Raw genomic sequence first — 12,499 nt, forward strand, 5'->3', positions numbered from 1 at the left:
CTCTGACAGAGCTCAAGAGTTCCTCTGTTGGGATGGGAGAACCTTCCAGAAGGACAACCATCTCTGCAGCACTCCACCAATCAGGACTTTATGGCAGAGTGCCCAGACAGAAGTCACTCCTCGGTAAAGGCACGACAGCCCACTTGGTGTTTGCCAAAAGGCAACTAAAGACTCACAGACCTTGAGAAACAAGATTCTCTGGTCTGATGAAACCAAGCTTGAACTCTTTGGCCTGAATGCCAAGCATCTCGTCTGGAGGAAACCTGGCACCATCCCTACAGTGAAGCATGGTGGTGGCAGCATCATGCTGCCACCACCAGGCAAAGATGAATGGAGCCGATAACAGAGAGATCCTTGATGAAAACCTGCTTCAGAGCGCTCCGGCCCTCAGACTGAGGCGAAGGTTCACCTTACAACAGGACAACGACCCTAAGCACACAGCCAAGACAACGCAGGAGTGGCTTTGGGACAAGTCTCCGAATGTCTGTGAGGGGCCCAGCCAGACCCCAGACTTGAGCCCGATCGAACATCTCTGGAGAGACCTGAAAAATAGCTGTGCAGCAATGCTCCCCATCCAACCTGACAGAGCTTGAGAGGATCTGCAGAAAAGAATGGGAGAAACTCCCCAAATACAGGTGTTCCAAGCCTGTAGCGTCATTCCCAAGAAGACTCAAGGCTGTAATTGCTGCCAAAGGTGCTTCAACAAAGTACAGGGTCTGAATACTTATGTAAATGTGATGTTTTTTATTATTTAATAAATTAGCAAACTTTTCTGAAAAACTGTTTTTGCTTCGTCATTATGGGGTAATGTGTGCAGATTGATGAGGACTAAAAAAAAAGTTTTTGAATAAGGCTGTTTGTTACGTAACAAAATGTAGACAAAGTGAAGGGGTCTGAATACTTTCCAAAGGCACTGTATGTGGAAGTATCTGCTGTCAATATACTTTGAATCCCTCATTAAGTGTTTTCATTATTTTGTCAGCTACCTGTAAATATTTATCTGGTGTAAATACTATTCTTTATTTGTCCTTTCCCATTTTCTTGTTTATTAATTTTTTTGTCTGTTGAAGACATGTCTTTACAAAAACGTATTCCCATCTTATAAGAAAGTCATTGCTTCACCAGTAATTAATATCCCCCTTTGTATTGTGGATAGAAGCAGGAATGACCTTTATGCTGGAAAACCAGGCCTACATACAGATGGATGATATAGAGCACAGGGTGAAGGTTATTTACGTTACAGTATGTGATTTTAGGTCGGTTCAGCCCCGCTGCTTCTCAGAAAATATTGAGGTCAGGCTGAACCTTCAGAACAAAACAGGGCTGACTCTCCTCTGCAGAGGAGTCAGGGGTTCACACTCATTAAAAACACATTTGTGACAGCAGAGTAAAAAGTGAGTTTGCAACTGCTCTGGCCATCCACTGCCTCCCCAAGGTTGTATATCATCTCATTGAACATCTAAACCAAACCTTGTTTCATCCTCTGTCCACTACAGAGGATATTGATGACCTGTGACTGATCCCAGCCAGGTGTTGAACAGTAATTGGAATCAATGTTGATCCCCTCATCACCACGGTGACAGGTGCTGGGGCAGCCATAGAAAAATGTCAGAGGGCAAGAGAGTAGTCCCATGGGATTGTGGATCATCAAGGAATAAAAACATCTCACTAGCACCAACCGAACCTCTTCACATATACACATACGCTCACGTGCGCACGCACAAACTAACACACAGGCTCACTGACAATGTCAATGCATGTTAATGCAAGTCAATTTCCTTCACTATTCCCTGTCTCTCAGCTGTATAATTGAAGGCTGTCTCTCAGCCTAAGGTTTCTAATCTGATCACTGTCTCTCTGAAGGTCACACTGTCCTCGGTCTCCACGGCTACAACAGGGAGCTGAGTTGCTGATGGAACAGAGTGACAAGAACACACTGCCCAGTCCACACAGGAGAACCACACACCCACTGAAACTAGGGCAGTGACACACACAGTATGGGTCTCACACACACACACACACACCAGCTGGAGTTCTAGAAGGCCTTTTTCCAGCTCCCGCCGTTAACATGCGTCATTTGACCTGATCTTTTCAGTGTAAACAGACAAGATCACAATGCGTCCATTAATCAACTACACTTGTATAAAAATGTGGGCACAATTAGAATATGTTCAAGATCAGGACAAAGACTGCATGTTAGAACCAGGAATAAACAGTCTAGGTAATTTGTAAAGTGACTATACATAGATAATAAACAGCGAGTAGCAGCAGTGTAAAAACAAAAGGGGGGGGGTCTCACCTTGCTAGTTTAAGATGAATGTACTAACTGTAAATCGCTCTGGATAAGAGTGTCTGCTAAATTACTAAAATGCAAATGTAAATCACACTCCTGTGGAGACAAGATAAAGACAATGTACAGTAGCAGTGTGGTAGCCTCTCAAAGCCGCCTGATCCCGAGAGCTTACATTAATGTTGCTGTGCAGCGTGAATCAGTCTGGTACAGCTCTAGATAATACACTGGGACCGTGGCCTTTTCTTGATTTCCTTCCATCTGCCTTTGAGTGTCGCAGTACGGAAGGAAGTAGGAGAAAACAGGGAACTGTTGACCCTTCCTAACAATGACCTCACATAGTGGTAAATACTGTATGTCTTGTATGTGAGGCTGACAAGGTGTGCAAAGTGAGAAATATTCTATAGGGAACAGCCTTACTGTCATTCCTTCTTTTACACAGAATCCTTGCAAAATTCCAAAGTAATGCTAAAACAAACAAAGGAGAAATTGCCTGTTCCACTTATGTATGCGCACGGTCTTGTTCCATGTAATATAACAATAAAACCCAAATCCCTGCAAAATCCTTCACCATTGGATGTCATTTTGGATTTGGTGATCAGTCCAATATTGATGAGGCATTTCTTACAATGCTTAAAATCCATACTCTTATGGCTTCGGAATTCACTCACAGAAAACCTCAGGAGGATCGTTGCTAACACAATGAAAGACCTGACAAACGGAGCTCTTTTTTTTGCCCAGAACAACAAATGCAGTCACTGTGTCCTTGACTGGGAGGGATCACAGGTGTGTGTGCCAGAGGATGTGTCAACCCAGTAGCACACCATGCAGGACTCAGGAGACAAAGCCCAGCAGCCCCTGTATTAATCAACAGCTGGTTGGGGCTGACAGCCCCTGCTCTACTCTGCCTCCTCTTCCCCTTCCTCCTCCTCCAGCCTCCGTTATCGTTAGGAGCTCAGCAGGAATGAATCATTAACAGATCAGTTACTCGTTAATTAAGACCTCTCCCAGATGCTCTCACAGGGGGAGAGAGAAAATGAAGAAAGGGAGAGAGAGGAAGGAGAAAGGCACTCAACACTGAAGCCAGCATGTGGTGTGATATGGGTATTTCAGAGATGGGGAGCAATCTTATAATTCCTATAGAGGCTCTTCTTCCTCAGAGATGCAGTGGAAGCTACATGAACAAAGACAAGGCGTATGCAGCCTTAGCCAACCTGATGACAATGAACCATACAAGGGTTAGCACACAGCAGGTACCCGGTACTTTCAATTCCAGGAGGCATAGATTATCACTCCAACTACATCGGGTTCATACAGGAGAGGTGGTAGACTATCAAGCAACACTACTGATGTGTGATGATCACAGGCCAATTTTAAGTTACATGCTGTTTCTCTTCTCCCATGTGAAAAGTGCACTGGTGCGGCACTCCACACAAGTGTCAGGAGAAGAACTGCATACCAGAGTGATTTCTCCCCTAATAGCCAAATCCTGAATTCTTCTTAGATTCCTTAGATTTTCTGTTCAAATCTACTTTCACAATGTATAACATATAATACCTACAAGATAAATACAGTTGAGTGTGAAAAGGGCAGGGCTGTAAACCAATGTAGACCTGTGTCCTGTCCAGTCTATTCTAATAAATCAAAGCAGTGGTGGGGCTGTGGAGCCGCTGCTCCTGACAGGGAAGATCAGGGCCAAGGTTAACAGAGACATGTCTGAGAGGAGAGAGACAGAAAAAAGAGAGAAGAAAGAGAGGGTGAGAAATTAAGAGGAAGGGGCATGGTAGGAACATCATTAAGGAGATGGTACCGCCTGTTATTTTTTTTGGGGGGGGGGTACCTTAATAAATACGACTTCATACTGCACTATAAAAATGTTCAAGAAGAGTTCAAGTGGGTTCTATTATAATGCCTGTCAGACAGGCTCTCTGATAAAGAGTCAATGCAAACAATTTAGCCAACGATAGGCATGTGTTGTGCACTGTGAAAGAAACAGTGATCTGTGTTGTTCTGACTACGTCTTATATAGAGGCAAGTGAAAAACATCCGTTGTTTGAGCTAGAAAATTGTTTAATTGTCTAGTGTTTTCATAGACAAGTGCAAGGGGTATAACATTTGCCTAAGGAACAAAGCATTTGCAAGGAGCATAGCATAATTATTTTTTAAAGTACATTTTGCATGCATTTCTGTCTACCCTGGATAATAATTCAATTAAACACTCCATGCCCATGAACAATGTAAATGATATGTCAGAGGTGTCATTTTTTTATTAACTTGTAGATAGAATTTCAAGGTGGTGAATGTTTGGTATTCACCCATGTTACTCAAATCAATGTGGCTGGTAACTCAGATCAATAAAGAGTTTGTGTTTTATCAAGAGAACAACTCAACACTGCTGGGACATACACATTGGTTTTTCGAGTAAATTCCCTCACAGTCATTGTAAGACTAAGAGTAGTGTTCTTTGACAAAGGCTTAAGTGCATTTAGATAAGAAAGACAAAAATGATTTATTTCAGCTTTTATTTCTTTCATCACATTCCCAGTGGATCAGAAGTTTACATACACTCAATTAGTATTTGGTAGCATTGCCTTTAAATTGTTTAACTTGGGTCAAACGTTTCTGGTAGCGTTCCACAAGCTTCCCACAATAAGTTGGGTGAATTTTGGCCCATTCCTCCTGACAGAGCTGGAGTAACTGAGTCAGGTTTGTAGGCCTCCTTGCTCACACACGCTTTTTCAGTTCTGCCCACAAATTCTCTATGGGATTGAGGTCAGGGCTTTGTGATGGCCACTCCAATACCTTGACTTTGTTGTCCTTAAGCCATTTTGCCACAACTTTGGAAGTATGCTTGGGGTCATTGTCCATTTGGAAGACCCATTTGTGACCAAGCTTTAACTTCCTGACAGATGTCTTGAGATGTTGCTTCAATATATCCACATCATTTTTCTTCCTCATGAAGCCATCTATTTTGTGAAGTGCACCAGTCCCTCCTGCATCAAAGCGCCCCAGAACATGTGACGCACCGGGGTGGCAGCGATTGGGAAGGTGTTCTTCGGCTTGCAAGCTTCACCCTTTTTCCTCCAAACATAACTATGGATCATTATGGCCAAACAGTTCTATTTTTGTTTCATCAGAGCAGAGGACAGTTCTCCAAATAGTACGATCTTTGTCCCCATGTGCAGTTGCAAACCGCAGTCTGGCTTTTTTTATGGCGGTTTTGGAGCAGTGGCTTCTTCCTTGCTGAGCGGCCTTTCAGGTTATGTTGATATAGGACTCGTTTTACTGTGGATATAGATACTTTTGTACCTGTTTCCTCCAGCATCTTCACAAGGTCCTTTGCTGTTGTTCTGGGATTGATTTGCACACCAAAGTATATTCATCTCTAGGAGACAGAACGTGTCTCCTTCCTGAGCGGTATGACGGCTGCGTGGTCCCATGGTGTTTATACTTGTGTACTACTGTTTGTACAGATGAACGTGGTACCTTCAGGCATTTGGAAATTGCTCCCAAGGATGAACCAGACTTGTAGAAGTCAAAAAAAATTCTTCTGAGGTCTTGGCTGATTTCTTTGATTTTCCCATGATGTCAAGCAAAGAGGCACTGAGTTTGAAGGTAGGCCTTGATATGCATCCACAGGTACACCTCCAATTGACTCAAATTATGTCAATTAGCCTATCAGAAGCTTCTAAAGCCATGACATAATTTTCTGGAAATGTCCAAGCTGTTTAAAGGCACAGTCAACTTAGTGTATGTAAACTGCTGACCTACTGGCATTGTGATACAGTGAATTATAAGTGAAATAATCTGTAAACAATTGTTGGAAAAATTACTTGTGTCATGCACAAAGTAGATGTCCTAACCGACTTGCCAAAACTATAGTTTGTCAACAGGAAATTTGTGTGTGTGGTTGAGCGGTTGAAAAACAAGTTTTAATGACTCCAACCTAAGTGTATGTGTAACAGTATATCTTCCGTCCCTCTCCTCTCCCCTACCTGGGCTCGAACCAGGGACCCTCTGCACACATCGACGACAGCTACCCTCGAAGCATCGTTACCCATCACGCCACAAAAGCCCCTCTGCAAGGGGAAGAACTACTTCAAGGTCTCAGAGCGAGTGACGTCACTGATTGAAATGCTATTAGCGCGCACCCCGCTAACTATTTCACATCAGTTACACTCACCCCCCTTTTGACCTCCTTTTCCGCAGCAACCAGTGATCCGGGTCAACAGCATCAATGTAACAGTATAGCTTCTGTCCTTCTCCTCGCCCCTCCTTGGGCTCGAACCAGGGACCCTCTGCACACATCGACAACAGCCACACTCGAAGCATCGTTACCCATCGCTCCACAAAAGCCGTGGCCCTTGCAGAGCAAGGGGAACAACTACTTCAAGGTCTCAGAGCGAGTGACGTCACCGATTGAAACGCTATTAGCGCGCACCCCGCTAACTAGCTAGCCATTTCACATCGTGTTACATATGTATACTTCCGACTTCAACTGTATCTGTTAATCTCCCAGTTTAAAGGTATGACTTGACCTTAAAAGCTAGAATCCTTAGTTGCTACATACATTTGACTTATAAATGAATGATATATACCCAATGATTATTGAAAAATATAACTTATGAATGCCTCAAGCATAGTTCAACTGTCGTACCCCATCAGAACCGAAAATATAAGTTTGTTTTACTCCAATGTTTGTAAACAATGGTAAACAAATAGCTGCAAAACATGATTAAAAGTATCATTTTAATATAATGGAAGGTCAGTCCTTGCATCCATAACTCTGTCTATAATTTGAGAGTGGTTACATTTCTCCAGGCCCATCCCCCAGCTTTTTACCAAAACAGAGGCGGGGTGAGGCTTTGCTATTGTTTCAACTGCAGATTATAGCTTTAACCCAGACGGTATGGAAGGCACCAATCCACTGGGCACACACACTGGTTGAGTCAACATTGTTTCCATGTCATTTCAATGAAATTTCGTTGAACCAACATGGAAAAGACATTGAATTGACATCTATGCCCAGTGGGAAGCGTCTCATACTGTTTGTTCAGACAGAGATACAAGTCTGAAATCAAAAAGTACAGTCACAGTGAAAGGATGTCATAGTACCATTGCAAAACAAATGACTCGCATGTGACTACATGTTGATCTTCTCAATACACTCCTGATCCTGAAACAGGAACTACCCTTAGAGGGTTATGTTCTGTTTCACAACAAATAGATCAAATTATTTAAGTCCTTCCTAAAAGCTGCAATGCGTGGTACAGTCAGATGGGGAAGTAAAACTAGAAACATCGAAGAGATGGTGGTGCTGAGAATAGCTTACAGTAACATAAGGCTTACTAAAATAACACAAAACCAGAGCACTGGTTATTACAAACACTGACAATAATACTGTTGGAAACATGTCATGTCCATCTTTCAGGGTTACGACCAATGTTCCCTATAAGGTTTTTCGTCACTGAGCAAATTTCAGATCTGCTGAGTGCAAACTTGAACATTGTGAAAATTCTGTGGAACTTCCGGCACGTGTTTACTGTGAACACTGAGGCTGTACCCAGCTTTAAGTTACAGTTATAACAGTGTTCAAGTAGGCTACTGTGGCTATTTGATGATAATGTAGGCCTTCCAGAGTGGCCAACCATCAAAAACAAGGGAGAAAATGCATCCCATAACATTTTAACATGGAAATAGCTGTTCTATCATTCAGCCTACAGTAGCAGTCAAAGTATGGTGTTCAGTGTAGGCCTACAGTTGAAATAATTTGAGAAAAAAAACATGAAGGGCGAGACATTAACCTGTTTATCTACTTGTCTTATCTAAGTGACTTACATTTAGTTGTGTTGCTTGATGCAAGAAACCACTTAACAAAATAAAATGCACCATTAATGCACCATTATTCCCTACCTTCTGCCTTTTGGCAACTTTGCTTATTCAAGCCTGTCTCAAAATACAACACTGCCCTTTTAAGACTAAAAAAAACTATTTACCGGACTCTCTTTTTCAAAGATGTCTAGAAATGCACACATTTTGTGCTCTTGTAGGAAGCAATCACTCCCCCATTGCTGACTACAAATGATCTATAACTGGGCTAATAACTCACTCACTGGCAAAGGATATGAACAAACGTGTACACTGCGCTACATGTAGCTCTCGCTTTGATCTCAAGACAAGCTCATTCTGTAAAAACAGTCCAGTTCAAAGTGAATGGCACTGATCCATATATGGCAATGGTATATTTGCATATAGGCCTACTGCAGCTCTGATTGGTTATGGTGCACCGGTCTGTGTAGAGTACCGGCCTGAGTCTTGCCTGTCAATGCAACAGAATCCTACTCTGACACATACTGACTACAACAGTTTTGCATACCAAGTCTTGCATAGTTTGTTTTGCTTCATTATGTTGCATTGAAAGTAGATAATATTGCGTTGATTCGATCACAGTTCCGGATGCTGGAGTGAGTAGTCGTGCTGCACCTCGCTCCGCGGGTAATATTACATTTCATTACATTACATTGGAACGATTTGATTAGTGTATTGTTAGCTAGCTACATAGTTGTATCTGCTGTCTTTGTATCAAGGATAAAGGTGTAGCTCTCAAGGTTAGCTAGCCAGCTGTATTCGTTCGTTCGCGCCGTTTTCGAAACGGCGTCAACACCATAACACCACTGCTAGCTAGCCAACTTTACCAATTAGCAGTGCTGTAGAAACTATATACATTCCAACGGAACGATTTGACTAGTGTAATGTTAGCTAGCTACATAGTTGTCTTTGTATCAAGATAAAGGCGTAGTACAGAGTAACTATCGAGGTTAGCTAGCCAGCTACATTTTCTAACAGTCTACAACGCGCCCACTGCTAGCTAGCTAACCCTACCAGCTAGCTGTATCATTTTTAGTCAATAAGATTTTTGCAACGTAAGCTTAACTTTCTGAACATTCGAGATGTGTAGGCCACTTGTGTAGCTAGCAGGACTGACTTTGTGTTAGCTAGCCAACGTTTAATTACTTCTGCGTTATGAACTAGACACGGACACGAATGATCCATTGGTAGCTTGTTGTTACCAAGTATTGGTGCTAACCGTGTGTTATAAGATGCTAGCATGCTAGTTAGCTAGGGCGTCATAGGACACGGTGCACTAAGTGGGTTTTCACGGAAGAATACTGTACCAACTTATCTAGCGGAATAAACTAAGTTTGAGCCTATTCCTGGAAACATTGAACAACTGTAGTTTACATCAATTTTAATTTCTAGTAGAAGCTAGAAAAGTTAGATTTTAGCGTTTTAGTGAATTGTTAGTGAGGGAGGCCCTGCTCTCTCGCTCCCCCAGTTGTTTAGTTAATTTTCATGCCAATCTCCTTTGCATTAGCGTAGCCTCTCCTGTAGCCTATCAACTATGTGTCGGTCTATCCCTCCTCTCTCCTCTCTGCACAGGCCATACAAACGCTTCACATAACGTGGCCGCTGCCACTCCAACCTGGTGGTCCCAGCACGCACGACCCACGTGGAGTTCCAGGTCTCCGGCAGCCTCTGGAACTGCCGGTCTGCGGCCAACAAGGCAGAGTTCATCTCAGCCTATGCTACCCTCCAGTCCCTCGACTTCTTGGCGCTGACGGAAACATGGATCACCACAGAAAACACTGCTACTCCTACTGCTCTCTCCTTGTCCGACCACGTGTTCTCGCACACCCCGAGAGCATCTGGTCAGCGGGGTGGTGGCACTAGAATCCTCATCTCTCCCAAGTGGACATTCTCTCTTTCTCCCCTGACCCATCTGTCTATCTCCTCATTTGAATTCCATGCTGTCACAATCACTAGCCCATTCAAGCTTAACATCCTTACCATTTATCGCCCACCAGGTTCCCTTGGAGAGTTCATCAATGAGCTTGATGCCTTGATAAGTTCCTTTCCTGAGGATGGCTCACCCCTCACAGTTCTGGGTGACTTTAACCTCCCTACGTCTACCTTTGACTCATTTCTCTCTGCCTCCTTCTTTCCACTCCTCTCCTCTTTTGACCTCACCCTCTCACCGTCCCCCCCTACTCATAAGGCAGGCAATACGCTTGACCTCATCTTCACTAGATGCTGTTCTTCTACTAATCTCACTGCAACTCCCCTCCAAGTCTCCGATCACTACCTTGTATCCTTTTCCCTCTCGCTCTCCTCCAACACTACTCACTCTGCCCCTACTCAGATGGTATTGCGCCGTCGCAACCTTCGCTCTCTCTCCTGCTACTCTCTCCTCTTCCATCCTATCATCTCTTCCCTCTGCTCAATCCTTCTCCAACCAATCTCCTGATTCTGCCTCCTCAACCCTACTCTCCTCCCTTTCTGCATCCTTTGACTCTCTATGTCCCCTATCCTCCCGACCGGCTCGGTCCTCCCCTCCTGCTCCGTGGCTTGACGACTCATTGCGAGCTCACAGAACAGGGCTCCGGGCAGCCGAGCGGAAATGGAGGAAAACTAGCCTCCCTGCGGACCTGGCATGTTTTCACTCCCTCCTCTCTACATTTTCCTCCTGTTTCTGCTGCTAAAGCCACTTTCTACCACTAACTTCCAAGCATCTGCCTCTAACCCTAGGAAGCTCTTTGCCACCTTCTCCTCCCTCCTGAATCTTCCTCCCCCTCCTCCCTCTCTGCGGATGACTTCGTCAACCATTTTGAAAAGAAGGTCGACGACATCCGATCCTCGTTTGTTAAGTCAAACGACACCGCTGGTCCTGTTCACATTGCCCTACCCTATGCCTTCACCTCTTTCTCCCCTCTCTCTCCAGATGAAATCTTGCGTCTTGTGACGGCCGGCCGCCCAACAACCTGCCCGCTTGACCCTATCCCCTCCTCTCTTCTCCAGACCATTTCCGGAGACCTTCTCCCTTACCTCACCACGCTCATCAACTCATCCTTGACCGCTGGCTACGTTCCTTCCATCTTCAAGAGAGCGAGAGTTGCACCCCTTCTCAAAAAACCTACACTCGATCCCTCCGATGCCAACAACTACAGACCAGTATCCCTTCTTTCTTTTCTCTCCAAAACTCTTGAACGTGCCGTCCTTGGCCAGCTCTCCTGCTATCTCTTTCAGAATGACCTTCTCGATCCAAATCAGTCAGGTTTCAAGGCTGGTCATTCAGCTGAGACTGCTCTTCTCTGTGTCACGGAGGCTCTCCGCACTGCTAAAGCTAACTCTCTCTCCTCTGCTCTCATCCTTCTAGACCTATCTGCTGCCTTTGATACTGTGAACCACCAGATCCTCCTCTCCACCCTCTGAGTTGGGTATCTCCGGCGCGGCTCACTCTTGGATTGCGTCCTACCTGACAGGTCGCTCCTACCAGGTGGCGTGGCGAGAATCCGTCTCCGCACCACGTGCTCTCACCAGTGGTGTCCCCCAGGGCTCAGTTCTAGGCCCTCTCCTATTCTCGCTATACACCAAGTCACTTGGCTCTGTCATATCCTCACATGGTCTCTCCTATCATTGCTACGCAGACGACACACAATTAATCTTCTCCTTTCCCCCTTCTGATAACCAGGTGGCAAATCGCATCTCTGCATGTCTGGCAGACATATCAGTGTGGATGACGGATCACCACCTCAAGCTGAACCTCGGCAAGACGGAGCTGCTCTTCCTCTCGGGGAAGGACTGCCCTTTCCATGATCTCGCCATCACGGTGGACAACTCCATTGTGTCCTCCTCCCAGAGTGCTAAGAGCCTCGGCGTGACCCTGGACAACACCCTGTCGTTCTCCGCTAACATCAAGGCGGTGACCCGATCCTGTAGGTTCATGCTATACAACATTCACAGAGTACGACCCTGCCTTACACAGGAAGCGGCGCAGGTCCTAATCCAGGCAGTTGTCATCTCCCGTCTGGATTACTGCAACTCCCTGTTGGCGGGGCTCCCTGCCTGTGCCATTAAACCCCTACAACTCATCCAGAACGTTACAGCCCGTCTGTTGTTCAACCTTCCCAAGTTCTCTCACGTCACCCCGCTCCTCCGCACACTCCACTGGCTTCCAGTTGAAGCTCGCATCTGCTACAAGACCATGGTGCTTGCCTACGGAGCTGTGAGGGGAACAGCACCTCCGTACCTTCAGGCTCTGATCAGGCCCTACACCCAAACAAGGGCACTGCGTTCATCCACCTCTGGCCTGCTGGCCCCCCTACCTCTGCGGAAGCACAGTTCCCGCTCAGCCCAGTCAAAACTGTTCGC

This window comes from Salmo salar, chromosome ssa22, assembly GCF_905237065.1.
Source record: "Salmo salar chromosome ssa22, Ssal_v3.1, whole genome shotgun sequence".
Lineage (NCBI taxonomy): Eukaryota > Metazoa > Chordata > Actinopteri > Salmoniformes > Salmonidae > Salmo > Salmo salar.